Source organism: Amia ocellicauda, chromosome 9 (genome assembly GCF_036373705.1).
Source record: "Amia ocellicauda isolate fAmiCal2 chromosome 9, fAmiCal2.hap1, whole genome shotgun sequence".
Lineage (NCBI taxonomy): Eukaryota > Metazoa > Chordata > Actinopteri > Amiiformes > Amiidae > Amia > Amia ocellicauda.
Genome location: NC_089858.1, coordinates 39,588,654 through 39,602,111, shown reverse-complemented (window position 1 = coordinate 39,602,111; position 13,458 = coordinate 39,588,654).

Sequence of the window (13,458 nt, the reverse complement as noted above, 5' to 3'; positions counted from 1 at the left end):
GCGTTTTGTCGAGGAAAACGGCGCATCGTTCTGCTACTGGAACGTCTGGCCGGGTTCTAGAGCTGCAGTGTGCTGGGGTATTGAGGAGCGTTTCTATGGTTGTGGTGGGACATAACATACGCTCCCCCCTACAGTCGGCAGTAAAAGGTCCATGATGTCCTTATACTACTACTACTACTACTACTACTACTACTACTACTACTACTACTACTACTCAAGGGGCGATTTACTTTTTATTATTTTATTTTATTAAATTCCCAATGTAATCAATTTCGAATACGCCTAGATGTATTTTAACCACACATACTGGTTATTATGTATTTATTTATTTGCAGACGCTCTTCTCCAGGTCGACTTACAGGTTACATTTTTTTTTCTTAATTAATCTTTAATTTAGACTGACACAAATATACTAGAAAGGCACAGTCACTATTTAGCCAGTTTGCCGTTGTTGTAACACCCAGATTCAGGTTTAGTCCCGCAGCAAAGTATACACTCAGTTTTTATTGCCCCCCTCCCTCCATCCCTCCCTCCCTATAATTAATAGCACACGTCGAGAAAACATTGACTTTATTTCATGGCCACCCAGGGGAGTTTGAAAGACGTTCAAAATGTAAACAATTATTCAAAAGCCTAAACTGCAGCAGTGGGTGAAAAAAAAAAAAAACGACAAACACATCCGTGCCAGATACCCGTTTCCTTTCCCAGTGTTTGTGGGGACACCAGACACTCCCTTCTGTTTTATGTCCTTCAGATGTACTGATGGTTTACATGTGCTCGTCGTCGTGCTTTCACATGTGCCTCTTTAATCCCCGGGCCCGCTGGCCTGCGTGCGACACAGCCCAAATAATGCCCGCATGTATGTATCAATGTACTTATGTATTGATTACAGGGCTCGCTGACTTATATTCAACAGATGCCAGTGTCCCAGAACGGCAGAACGGCAGAACGGCGTGCTTTTTTTCAAACATTCATTGCGACGACAAAAAAACAACAACCGACCACAACACCTCGTGAGAGCAAGACAACGGGCCGGGCCGGGCCGAACCGAACCGCCGACGAGCGCGGCGAGCTCCCCGGCTCTGCAGAGCCCAGCGCAGCCGCCCAGCGCAGCCGCCCAGCCCCCGGCCTCAGCTCGGGCCTCCGCTGGAAGCTCCGAATAAGGCGCTGATCCGGGCCCGCCCTCCGTGCCTGTATTTGGCGCAGCAGTTCCGGCGCTCGGCCGGTGGAAACGCCAGCGGAACCGCAGCCTTTAAAGGCACCGCAGAGCCGCCGCGTCATGGGTCACATTTCACCAATTTAGAAACCAGAAAAAAAAAATCTTTATCTCTTTAGTAGAAAGAAAACGTTTACAAGGGAAATAGCGGACGTCCCTTGTTTATTGTTATTGCGGCGCGGTTGACTTTTATTTCTGCGCAGAGGGGAAACTCCGGCCAACTTTGAAACATGTCCTGCCCTGGCGTCCTCAGCAGGAGTCTTGAGGGTTATGAGTGACACGCACCGCACGAACAGCACAGGCAGCTGAGGCTGTGCTTTTAAACAGAAAGTGCTTCGCCCTAATAGTGTGGGGAGACGGGGTGCTGGACTGTGTCTTCGCAGGCAGCGGGTCTGTTTTCCGTCGCCGCAGCGCAGGTCAGAAATGACTCCAGTGACGGACGGGCTGCTCTGGCAGGTGTCCAGCCCCGGCCCGGAGGAGGCAGAGCCGCCGCCTGAGCAAGAGACTGGCAGCACAGTCTTTTTATTTTATTAGTTTATTTTATGTGTTTGATTAGAACAAAAAGGCCACTTGTTGCGACGATCAAGATGTTTTCAAGCTCATATATTGTGTGCAGCAGTAAACTACACTGTATAATTAAAGGTCAAAACTGTACATTTAAGTGTGTGTTTTTATTAGCTTAAATGCGTCTACTGTCTACGGGTTAGCACGTTTTTGTTTTTTGGTCTATTCACAACGAAACTTCGTGTCCCACTCCCAAGATATTATTATTATTATCATATATTTTCGGATATGACATTGCCATCAAATGCCATCAAATTGACCAGTCATAGTTCACTATAGATAAATCAGCCTCTATAGAACACTCAAGCTACTTGTAATCTGTTACCAGTGGAGGGAGGCTTGTCCTATTACTATTACAAATATAGTATATGCATCTTGAGTTTAATCAGCTCATTCATACTTTTCACACTTTTTTATTCTTTTGTAGAAGAAATCACCATTTTACAGAAATGATTGAAAATTGTCTGCTGGGGCATTGTCTGCTTTCTGTGATGCCTAAGACCTGGACTGAGCTGTTGTGTTCTGAGGATATGACAGAGGGAACAAGTGAATAGGGGAAGTGACTGTTTTCTGAGGTTGGCTCAATGCATCAAAGTGCACGTGTGTGAAAGTTTATGTGGATGGTCATAGGATTTGACGGATGGTTCTTGGAAAGCGAGAGCGAGAGACAGAAAGATTTGTTTTCAGATGAAAGGGATCGCCCAAACAATGGGAACTGAAACAGGAGAGGTGAAACAGAGTACACTGAACAAAGTGAGTGCCTGTGTTGAAAGGACTGTGGGTGGGTTTGGTTATACATGGAAAGCTCCTCCTGCCTAGCATTGGCTTTAAAGCAGGTGTCTTGTGGAGTACGGTGAGGTGGACTCATTGTTGCTTCAGTGTCTCCAAAATGAAGCAGTTTCCTGGAGAATCATTTCCAATAAATGCCACATGACAATTGAAATTGATGATTGGATTATTATTTAAACAGGAAATAAATCACAAATGGGGCAGCTGCAGTGAAAGGGGGCACAAACACAAAGTCTGCAGTGCCGTCTTCCTGGACTAAACCTTCCAATCTTTTGGTGTAGGCCATGGCTGTAAAATATGGGACTTATTGTAACACTCTGCCGATGCCTCATTTGCAATTAACTTTGGATCTCTTACCTGTGATTCTTCCATCCTGCTAACCAGAAACCAGACATCCTCTGCTGGGGAACTTCTGATAAGTTTTTTCTGAATGGCAAGAGGCATTGCAAGATTTAGGTGGGTACTGTCCTGCACACCAAAGATGAAATTGGAATGCACAGCAAAGTCAGCATTTACATATATTGCCACCCAGAATTATTTTGCTGTCATTCTGTGTTTAATGTAAAGCTAATTAAAAGATGGAGATCATTGAGAGGAACATGTAACTCAGGGAGACTAGTTCCTTTCTCAGATCTGGCTCTGCTGAAGGGTGAAATCAGATGTGTCAGTATAGGCCTTAAAATGTTTGCTCGTGGACACTCAACATAATTCACTTAATTCAGACAGCATATGTGTAAGAGACCTAAGTCAAGTTAAGTCCATTCAAACTCATTCTCTTTCATGTCATTGAATCTCACCGACAATACAAACATAGCCATTGATTTGTCCTGAAATTATCAACCACTGGAAAGTTAAGCTAGCAAATGTACTAGATAGGACTTATTTTTTAACAGAAGTTGCTCCATATTTGTTCATTTATCAGAACATTGACTGCTAGTGCGCATGCCAATACTGCTTCAGTATTAGTCACAGAAGCTTGATCTGAATCACTCTCAGCAGATTCAAATTTTTAATAGGTGTCAATTCTATTGTATTCCATGTCTCTTGGATTTCCAGCAGCCCCAGCAGCCTTCAGCTACCCTCCCCCTGATCCACTCAGTACCTTTCTGGTTGAACTGGACTTTCCTCTCTCCTCTCTCCCCTTGCTCTCCTTCCCTACCATCTTCCTGGGAGTCTTCAACATCCACCTCTCCAACCCCTCCTACTCTACTGGATTTCTTCTCCTCCTTCACTCTTTCAACTTTTCCCTGTCCCCATCACCCCCTACTCACAAGACAGGCTGCCAGCTGGACCTCATCTTCTCCAAAGGCTGCTCCCCATCCACTCTTTCTGTGACTCCTCTGGACATCTCCGACCACCACTTAATCTCCTTCTGCCTTTCCCTCCACTCCACCCGTCACTTTCCGACAGAAACTTCACTCCCTCTCTCCCTCCACTCTGGCACTGTTCTTGCCTGGTTCTCCTCCTACCACAATGACCACACCTACCAAGTGACATGGTGTGGATCTTTGTCTGCAACGCAACCTCTCCAAACAGGTGTGTCCCAAGGCTCTGTCCTGGGTCCCCTCCTATCCTCTCTTTGTAACCCCTAATTGCATCCCATGGTTTCTCCTATCACTTCTATACAGATGATGCCCAGCTCTTCCTGTCTTTTCTCTCTTCTGACCCCCTGATCCCCTCTTGCATTGCTCCCTGTCTCTTTGCTGTCTCCTCCTTCACCAGAAGACTAACTACACTCACCTAAAGGATTATTAGGAACACCTGTTCAGTTTCTCATTAATGCAATTATCTAACCAACCAATCACATGGCAGTTGCTTCAATGCATTTAGGGGTGTGGTCCTGGTCAAGACAATCTCCTGAACTCCAAACTGAATGTCTGAATGGGAAAGAAAGGTGATTTAAGCAATTTTGAGTGTGGCATGGTTGTTGGTGCCAGACCGGCTGGTCTGAGTATTTCACAATCTGCTCAGTTACTGGGATTTTCACGCACAACCATTTCTAGGGTTTACAAAGAATGGTGTGAAAAGGGAAAAGCATCCAGTATGCGGCAGTCCTGTGGGCGAAAATGCCTTGTTGATGCTAGAGGTCAGAGGAGAATGGGCTGACTGATTCAAGCTGATAGAAGAGCAACTTTGACTGAAATAACCACTCGTTACAACCGAGGTATGCAGCAAAGCATTTGTGAAGCCACAACACGTACAACCTTGAGGCGGATGGGCTACAACAGCAGAAGACCCCACCGGGTACCACTCATCTCCACTACAAATAGGAAAAAGAGGCTACAATTTGCACAAGCTCACCAAAATTGGAAAGTTGAAGACTGGAAAAATGTTGCCTGGTCTGATGAGTCTCCATTTCTGTTGAGACATTCAGATGGTAGAGTCAGAATTTGGCGTAAAGAGAATGAGAACATGGATCCATCATGCCTTGTTACCACTGTGCAGGCTGGTGGTGGTGGTGTAATGGTGTGGGGGATGTTTTCTTGGCACACTTTAGGCCTCTTAGTGCCAATTGGGCATCGTTTAAATGCCACGGCCTACCTGAGCATTGTTTCTGACCATGTCCATCCCTTTATGACCACCATGTACCCATCCTCTGATGGCTACTTCCAGCAGGATAATGCACCATGTCACAAAGGTCGAATCATTTGAAATTGGTTTCTTGAACATGACAATGAGTTCACTGTACTAAACTGGCCCCCACAGTCACTAGATCTCAACCCAATAGAGCATCTTTGGGATGTGGTGGAACGGGAGCTTCGTGCCCTGGATGTGCATCCCACAAATCTCCATCAACTGCAAGATGCTATCCTATCAATATGGGCCAACATTTCTAAAGAATGCTTTCAGCACCTTGTTGAATCAATGCCACGTAGAATTAAGGCAGTTCTGAAGGCGAAAGGGGGTCAAACACAGTATTAGTACGGTGTTCCTAATAATCCTTTAGGTGAGTGTATACCCCTTCTCTGTACAACCCTTGCCCCCAAATGGTTGTACAACCTTCCCACTGAGTTTAAGGACCACAAAGTCCCTCACCACTTTCTGGAAATTACTCAAAGACACATCTGTTCCGACTATACCAGTAATATAGTAGACCTTTCTCCAGTAGCTGATTGCACTCTTGTTATTATGTACTTTATGCTTCCTTATGCTCTTACTTATGTATTTGTTGGAACCTCTTATTGTTTTACTTCTCCTATGTCTGCTTTCCTTTTAGCACATCCCTAGGACTCAACTGTATTATGTCTGTACTTGTCACCTCATTGATCTAGGATGTATGCTTTGATCCTCTGTATGAGTGAATAAGCCATTGCATAGTTGCTGAAACCAGGTGGAAGGGTCTCACCTTTAGCAACCTCAATCTGATCAGAGGTCTTTGGTTTGTTTTGTACATTTTTTTTACAGGTTACATCCTTTCCCATTCTGAAATTGCCAATACCTTCATTTTGTTTTTCATTCCCTCAAGCAGGAATAGCATTTCAAATCACCCCTTCTGCCACTGTTCCAGTCCAACTTAAAGAACATCACGACCATCTTTGGTTTAGTCAAGATTAAGAGGCCCATCCTCTCAATCACATTTGTAGAAATGCAGAAAGCCAAGGGGCAAAGGGAGGACTGGTACAATAAACACTTTAATCAGATTACTGACTATTGACATATAGATTTCCCTTCTCACTCTATCTAACCCCAATCCTACTCACTCACACTAGTCTAGTACTGTGATTGGGATTGCCAGCCACAAAGAGGCCAGTGGCACAGCCTGGAAACTAAACATTTAGTTCTTATTTTCACTATAACCTCTAAAATGAAATATATTTTTAAACTGACGAGCAGAAGCACAATTTGTAGTTAAAAACGACATATACAGCACAGCAATCAAGATTTTGGAAAAAATATATTTTTTAATGTATTTATTTCTTTTCGGTGGGGTTAAGGAAAGGACTGATGGTATGCTTCGAAAAGTAGTGCTCACCAAGAAAAAAGTTAGATAAGGATAAAAGACCTTGTTTTATATTAAGAGGGCGAAAAAATTCAATATTATTAATATTAAGAATCCCCTTGCGGAGAGAGTTACAGAATAGATTGAGTGGGAGATGGACTGACTCATTCTCTGTTGTTTTTGGCAAAATTAACAAGCTGGGGTCCCCAGTGGCTTATCTCACTAAACCAACATGTGGCACAATGTGTAGGAGAGGGGTGTCTCCCGGGAAGCTCAGCATTCTGGCTGAAAGAACAGGGGAAACCCACCGATCCCCCAAAACCTTCGGTAAAAGCAAGGTCTCAGATAACACACAACGTTGTATAGCGTTGCGACAACGTAAATTAAGTTCCTACAACGTTGTGGTAACATTGTGTGTTAGCAGGGTAGGATCAGACAGAGCTCCTCCAAGTTGAGCCCCCTGGCTCAGGTTGTAAAGTGATACAATGATATTTTGGTGCATGCCTTTTTCATAACTTTCACCCTTTAATCAGTGCTGCTTTAGCAAATGTGAGAGGTACTACAAAATAGTACCAACAATGTGATCTGTGTTCATTTATATAATAATAATAATAATAATAATAATAATAATAATAATGAATCTCATAATATAATATAATATTACTATTTGAATCAAGTTCTACTTTGAAATATGTGTTATATTAATTAACCCCTTGCTAGGTTTTGCCATTACTTATAGACTTTGAATGCACTTCGCTGAAATGCACTTTCCAGTTTGTAAACATTGCAATACTTCAATTTAGACTGTAATTTACTACGCGATGTTTGTATTCATGTCAGCTACCAAATACCGGTGACCAAGGGAAACTTTTTCCCTTGTGACGAGACAAGTGAAAACCAATGGCACAGTATTTGAATATTCACTTTACAAAAAAAAAGAGGAACTACTACACGCTTTTTCCACTAACAAAAGCAGCACTATTTCCCTTCCGCTGCGCACACACACACACACTGTACACAGACATGCGCGCTGCACATCCGCTGCAAACGCGCTGCTGTGCCGGTAAATGAATGAAACAAACAACAAACACAACAAAAAAGACCGCAAACACACATACAACTAGGCGCTATTCACACCGCAATGCAGCACCGATCTTACCCCTGGAAGAGCTCTAGACAATGCACTAAGCTGCTTATCCCGTTCCATTAATTTATAAACCAATCAATACACACGCACATAAGTAAAAATTAAATCCCTGTACTTATTGACTCACCAATTTCCAAGTGATTACCGTAACAGATATTGTAACATTTAAATTCTCAAGTATGGTCTGAAGCACTAACTGTAGGCTCAACACCATAACCATGTTAGGAAGCATGAACATGAAATTCAGCTGCGTGAAATTCAGTAACATGTGTTCAGCGGGATTAGTCCCAGATAGATGTTAGACACACGATAACATGCACCAAATGAGGCTCGACATTACATTATTAAAAGGCTTTACTTTTTGAAATCAGTGAGTGGTGTTAGCAATCAAGTCTTGTATAAAAATGAGTGTTCAAGCCTTTGTTCGGAGTGTCCCACTTTTGGGGATCTGGCAATCACTGATAATACTCCCTGTCGATACCCACTTTGCCAGCAATTGTAGTGGTGTGCATCTTTAAACGATATTTCTAAGCATGCCCTGCAAATTATATATATTTGAAACTTTGAAAATTAAGCCATTCTGCAGATCTTCCTGTTAGGCTTTGTGATTGAACTGAAAACAGAAAATAAGTCCTTAAATAATGATTAGGCTACAGAGTGGCTGGGCATATAAATATCAATATTTCTCCGACTGCCTCCACTTTATTGCATATAAACTTGCTCCCTATGTTACAATAAGCGATTCTGCAACTTTATTGTTAACAATAATTGGAAACCGCAAACACTCCCTTAGGTTAAGAATCACTAACTCGTCAGCAATGATACTCCCTTATATCTACCCTATACTTTCTAGGTAATTTACTTGAAATTCACTGAAACTGCAAATTGGTGTGCCTATAGAGATAGCTCTTTGACAAACGTAGTTAAAATACGAAGACTAATCAAAGTCGATTATTGATGTACTGGTTTTTAGGCACTTTTGACAGGAGCTTCAAAACCTGTCAGTCCTAAAGGCTTGCGTGTCTTATTTGTAGGTCTTGTTTTGTGGACGACTCCCAGGAATATCTCCGAGGGTTCCCAGAGGAAAGTCTTTGACGCAGGACGGTTGAAGGTCCACACAGACCGGTTCCACGGGTTTCAAATTGGACATATGGATAATGAGAGCGCTTTGAAACTCAATTAACCATAGCTCTGCTGCTCACCTGCTTTATAACCCACGAATCTACTTGTTGTGTAGATAACATGCATTTATCTCTCATGCATTGTGTAGACAACAGATAACATGCATTTAGCTAGCATTGTGTGGAGTGCGCTTTACAAAAATGACCACTTTTTTTGTTTTTCACTCATGTTGCAGGATTTTTCAATACAAAGTGAAATGCTTTTCGTCACGAACACTTTCCACAACTGATCATTTCAGTTTTGTCAAAACAATTTAACATTTACTATGCTCCATAGAAACTCAATCTATTAATGCAATAGGTTAGAATGCCATCTGTAATCTTTTTTCTCTCTATCCATCTGTCAGTGCTTACACGAATTGCAATACTTAGCTGATTTATTGTGTTTATTTGTCCAAAAAGGCAATCAAACAAAACCAATATAAACAAAGAGGCAGAAAGAAAAAGGAAAGAGAGAGAGGGGGAGTGTGGAAGACCTGCACCACTCTCAATCTCAGCTCCAGTGCGTGCTGACTTTGGTCCTGAGGAGGGCAGCACCTGCGATGGTGGGAGAGCAAGGATGTTTCTCTAGAGGAATTCCCTTTCAACAGAATGGGCATGTGGGCACTGACTTGATCTGTGGGCACTCTCGACATCCAGCCAGCTTTCTCCCTAACTGTGTCACACTCATCTGAGTACAGACTATCCTTCGGTCGGGGAGGAATGTACACAGCTCGACTGTATAATTGCCCCAAGTTACATGAGTAGATATGTGTATTTGTATGCATTCATTTGACAACCTATATGAATGAATCAGCCCGATCTATTATGAAATCCAGTGAACGAAGTCAGAATGATGAAGTGCACAGTTATGCAGTAGGCCTTCAATAATAATAATAATAATAATAATAATAATAATAATAATAATACATACATACATACATACATACATACATACATACATACATACATACATGCATACTCAAATACTCTTTCCTGACACAGGACGCTTTATATGATTTTTATTACGACTGTCAATCAATATGGAATTCCATCAATGCATATGGTAGAGCAACACATTAAGGTAAGATTTAAAAACGAATTCATCATTTAGTACATTCACCAGGACTGGATATGTTCAGTTGGCAGCGTCTTGCCGCTGACATCACCCTCTGACTGAACACCCACTACAAGGCTTGTTTGCAGGAGGGGATTCCGCGGAATCACCGGCAGTCCAAGATCATTATCGGGCTAATTTGAATGCAGTATGGAAAAGAAAGAGCCGCAATAGTTATCTAATCAAATCTTTTTTTTTTCCAGGTGCACATGGAGTCAAAGCACTGTTATGCGTTGTTGTTTTATTCCAATACATACTTATTTGGTAACGGAAGGGTTGTATCAATCATACAATTATGAATCGATCATCCAGTTCCTCGCGTCTACATTTGTAATAATATTAACTTGACTGAAGCCTTTGCCGAAGACAGGTTTCACTTAGATACCTAGTTAAGTACAGTCAAATGAACAAGGAAGTGGACTCAGGCCTAGATATGGTTGCCTACAAAAATATGTTCATATTTGTTTAACAAAACTATAGAATACAATAATTATTATAATAGTAATTATTTTAATAATAACCTGTTATACCACTCAACCTTTAATCAACTTTCTAATCCGCACTTATCTTCTCTCCTCCTTGATGCTCCCTTATGTTAGTTCTTATAATATATGTACAGTGTCCTCAAGATTTATTCCAACCCCCGAATAAATAGAGGTTAGGAGAAAAAAAATAAGGATTTACAGATTGGATAATATGTCCTGCTGGGGAAAAAAAATAGGAAATGTTATACTGTGATCATATTAGCACTGCACAGAGCAAAGTCATCTTTGTTATAAATCATTAATTGAAATCCAGAAAACAGGAGGGTCACCTGTTCAAAGGCCAAAGGGTCAAAGGCCACCCTTACAGGTAGTACTTTGTATAGCCTCCTCTGGTATGGATTACACAAAGAAGCCTCCTGTAGTGTTCTATGAGGTTCTGGAACTTCTGAGGGGGGATTTGTTTTTACCATTTCTCCAGGCAGAATTGCTCAAAGTCTTTGAGGCCCTATGGTCTCCATTTGTGAACTGCCTTCTTGAGTTTGAATCACAAATGTTCTGTTGGATTGAGGTGTGGAGATTGAGATGACCAGCTGAGGACATTTATGTTGTGCAGTTAACCATTTCTTTCTAAATTTGGAAGTAGGCTGTGGATGATTTTGGAATGTCCATTTTTGGCCAAGCTTGAGCTTCTTGGCAGGGGGAACCAGGTTTTGGGCCAAAATGTACTGGTATGTGTTGGAGTTCATGATTCCCTTCCCTGAAGATGTAATTTAAAGGAATATTGAGTGTGAATACATGTGACCCTCATGTGTTCTGGAAATATATTATTTATGACACATTTGACTTTTGCTCTGTGCAATGCTAATATGATTACAATATACATTTTTTATTTTGACAATTTTCAGCAGGACATTATGCATTCTGTAAATATTTCATTGTCTATGCTATTTTGTATCCCTATTTAGTCAAGGGTATGAATAAATCTGGAAGGCACTGTACTTATTCTTGCACTTCAAATTGCATTAATGGTTACTGTATTGTTTACAATTGTGCTTGCTTGGACCTCACTGCACGTAGCACTGATGTAAGCATTAGGCCTACCACATTTCTTGATTTTACTTGAACTACCTCTAAATAGAACTTTAACTATTTTCCTACTTCCTGATAACGAATTAAAGCCAGTTGGGACTTTAAAATGTTATATTGTAGCTATATAGTAAGTTACTCTAGGTTTACCTATGCTAAAACAAACATTAATAATTTGTGTGGCATTTCTATTCTCTAGCTGGTCAGGGATGGGGATTTCCTAGATTATATAATGTATTCATCTTAAAAACTGTATGAGTTGTTTATGTTTGATGTTACAAGATAAAAAATACTTTGCATATCTGATGATCCGTGAAAATGTCCTAATACACGCGAAGCCGCACTTGCAGGTATCCCCATTTTTTTCTTGGAATATTACAATTCCTACTGTAACACGGAAGAAGAAACAATATATATTCCAAATATGTTAAACTTTACAAATTAAACTATCAAATTCCCAGATGAAGACTGACTTTATCCCGGTCTCAAATTAAAAGGTTAATATAACAAAGTGCAGAGTAAACAGGTTAATATCCAGGCTTTCCACAAACCATGAAACATCATAGATTGTGTGGAACAAATCAGCCAATCAGCAGCCACTATCATACAGTACAGCCTCACAGATTTGAGGATTGTGTGTATGACGATCATGATCTAAAACTGTACACAAGATGAAAAATAGTATTATTTCCAGTATTGTTCATTTTCCTTTGAAACACAATAAAGACACTATGATATTATTCGTTTTGGAAAAAAAAACATGTTATAAGAAACAGCTTGCGGTAAAATATTTAAATTGTATAAAGCATAAAACAAATGCAATATAGTAATAGGTAGGACTTCATTTAGTATTTGCCGTTATCTGGGGACCGTGTGGGTGAGTAGATCTATCTTTGAACATTTTGTCAAATAAGTAAAAAGAATAATACAATATTGACACTTTAACTTCCCTAGAAACACGTCTGGCGTCTGTAATGTCTGCGCTCCACACTTCCCCTGTTCACCACCAGAGGTCATCGTCTCCAGAATACTAACCCTGTCTCTCAAATTCCCCAGCAATCATCCCATTAACATTCCTCACCACCTTGTGCACTTGCGGCAATTAACGCTTTTATCCCATTGGCCCAGCACTACATACTCCTATCCCCTGCTTCCCTCTGTTCTGTATTTAAATCCCCTGTTCCCAGCATTCAATGCTAAGTCTTGACCTCTCCCTACAGTCATTTCTAAGTATTCCCCATCTCTTTTGATTGCTACTGCCTTTCAACCTCTTATTGCCTCTCATCGCTTCTCGGATTACCACCCAAGGACTTGTTTGCACGATCGCCTAACTTCCTGCCTGCCCCCTTGACCATTGTTCTTGTCTTGCCCTGCGGATTCCGTTTGCTGGCCCTCGACCCATGCGTGTACAACTACTCTGTGCTTCTCTGCACCTGGGTTCTACCCTTCTGCCCCTCGCCAGGTATTACAGAAGACTTAGCCCTCTATAAACCCAGCGGAGAGTACTCAACGCAGTTCGGCTATGACTGCCCAGGATGCCCGACTGAAAACTCCAGCAAATTGCAGACACCCTGAACCACATTATTTTATGCCTACCAGAGAGCAATGCTCCCAATCTCTCACCATCAGTGGCTGTGGTCACAGTGCCTTTTGCTGCAGCTGTGGCTGCTGTGCCCACAGCTGAGACGTGGGAGGTCCGGCTTGCTGTCCCAGATAAATATGATGGAACTCCAGAAAGATGCAAAGGATTTTTGTTACAGTGCTCCCTGTACTTCACCAACTTACCCACCGCCTTCCCTGATGATGCCGCCAGAATCGCCTTCATGATCATCCTTCTGACAGGGAGAGCCTTGCAGTGGGCTGCGGCAGTTTGGTCTCAATGATGCTAATCACACGTTCCTTGAGGATTTTCTGGGCATACTTCACAGATGTGTTTAACCACCCCACGGAGGGA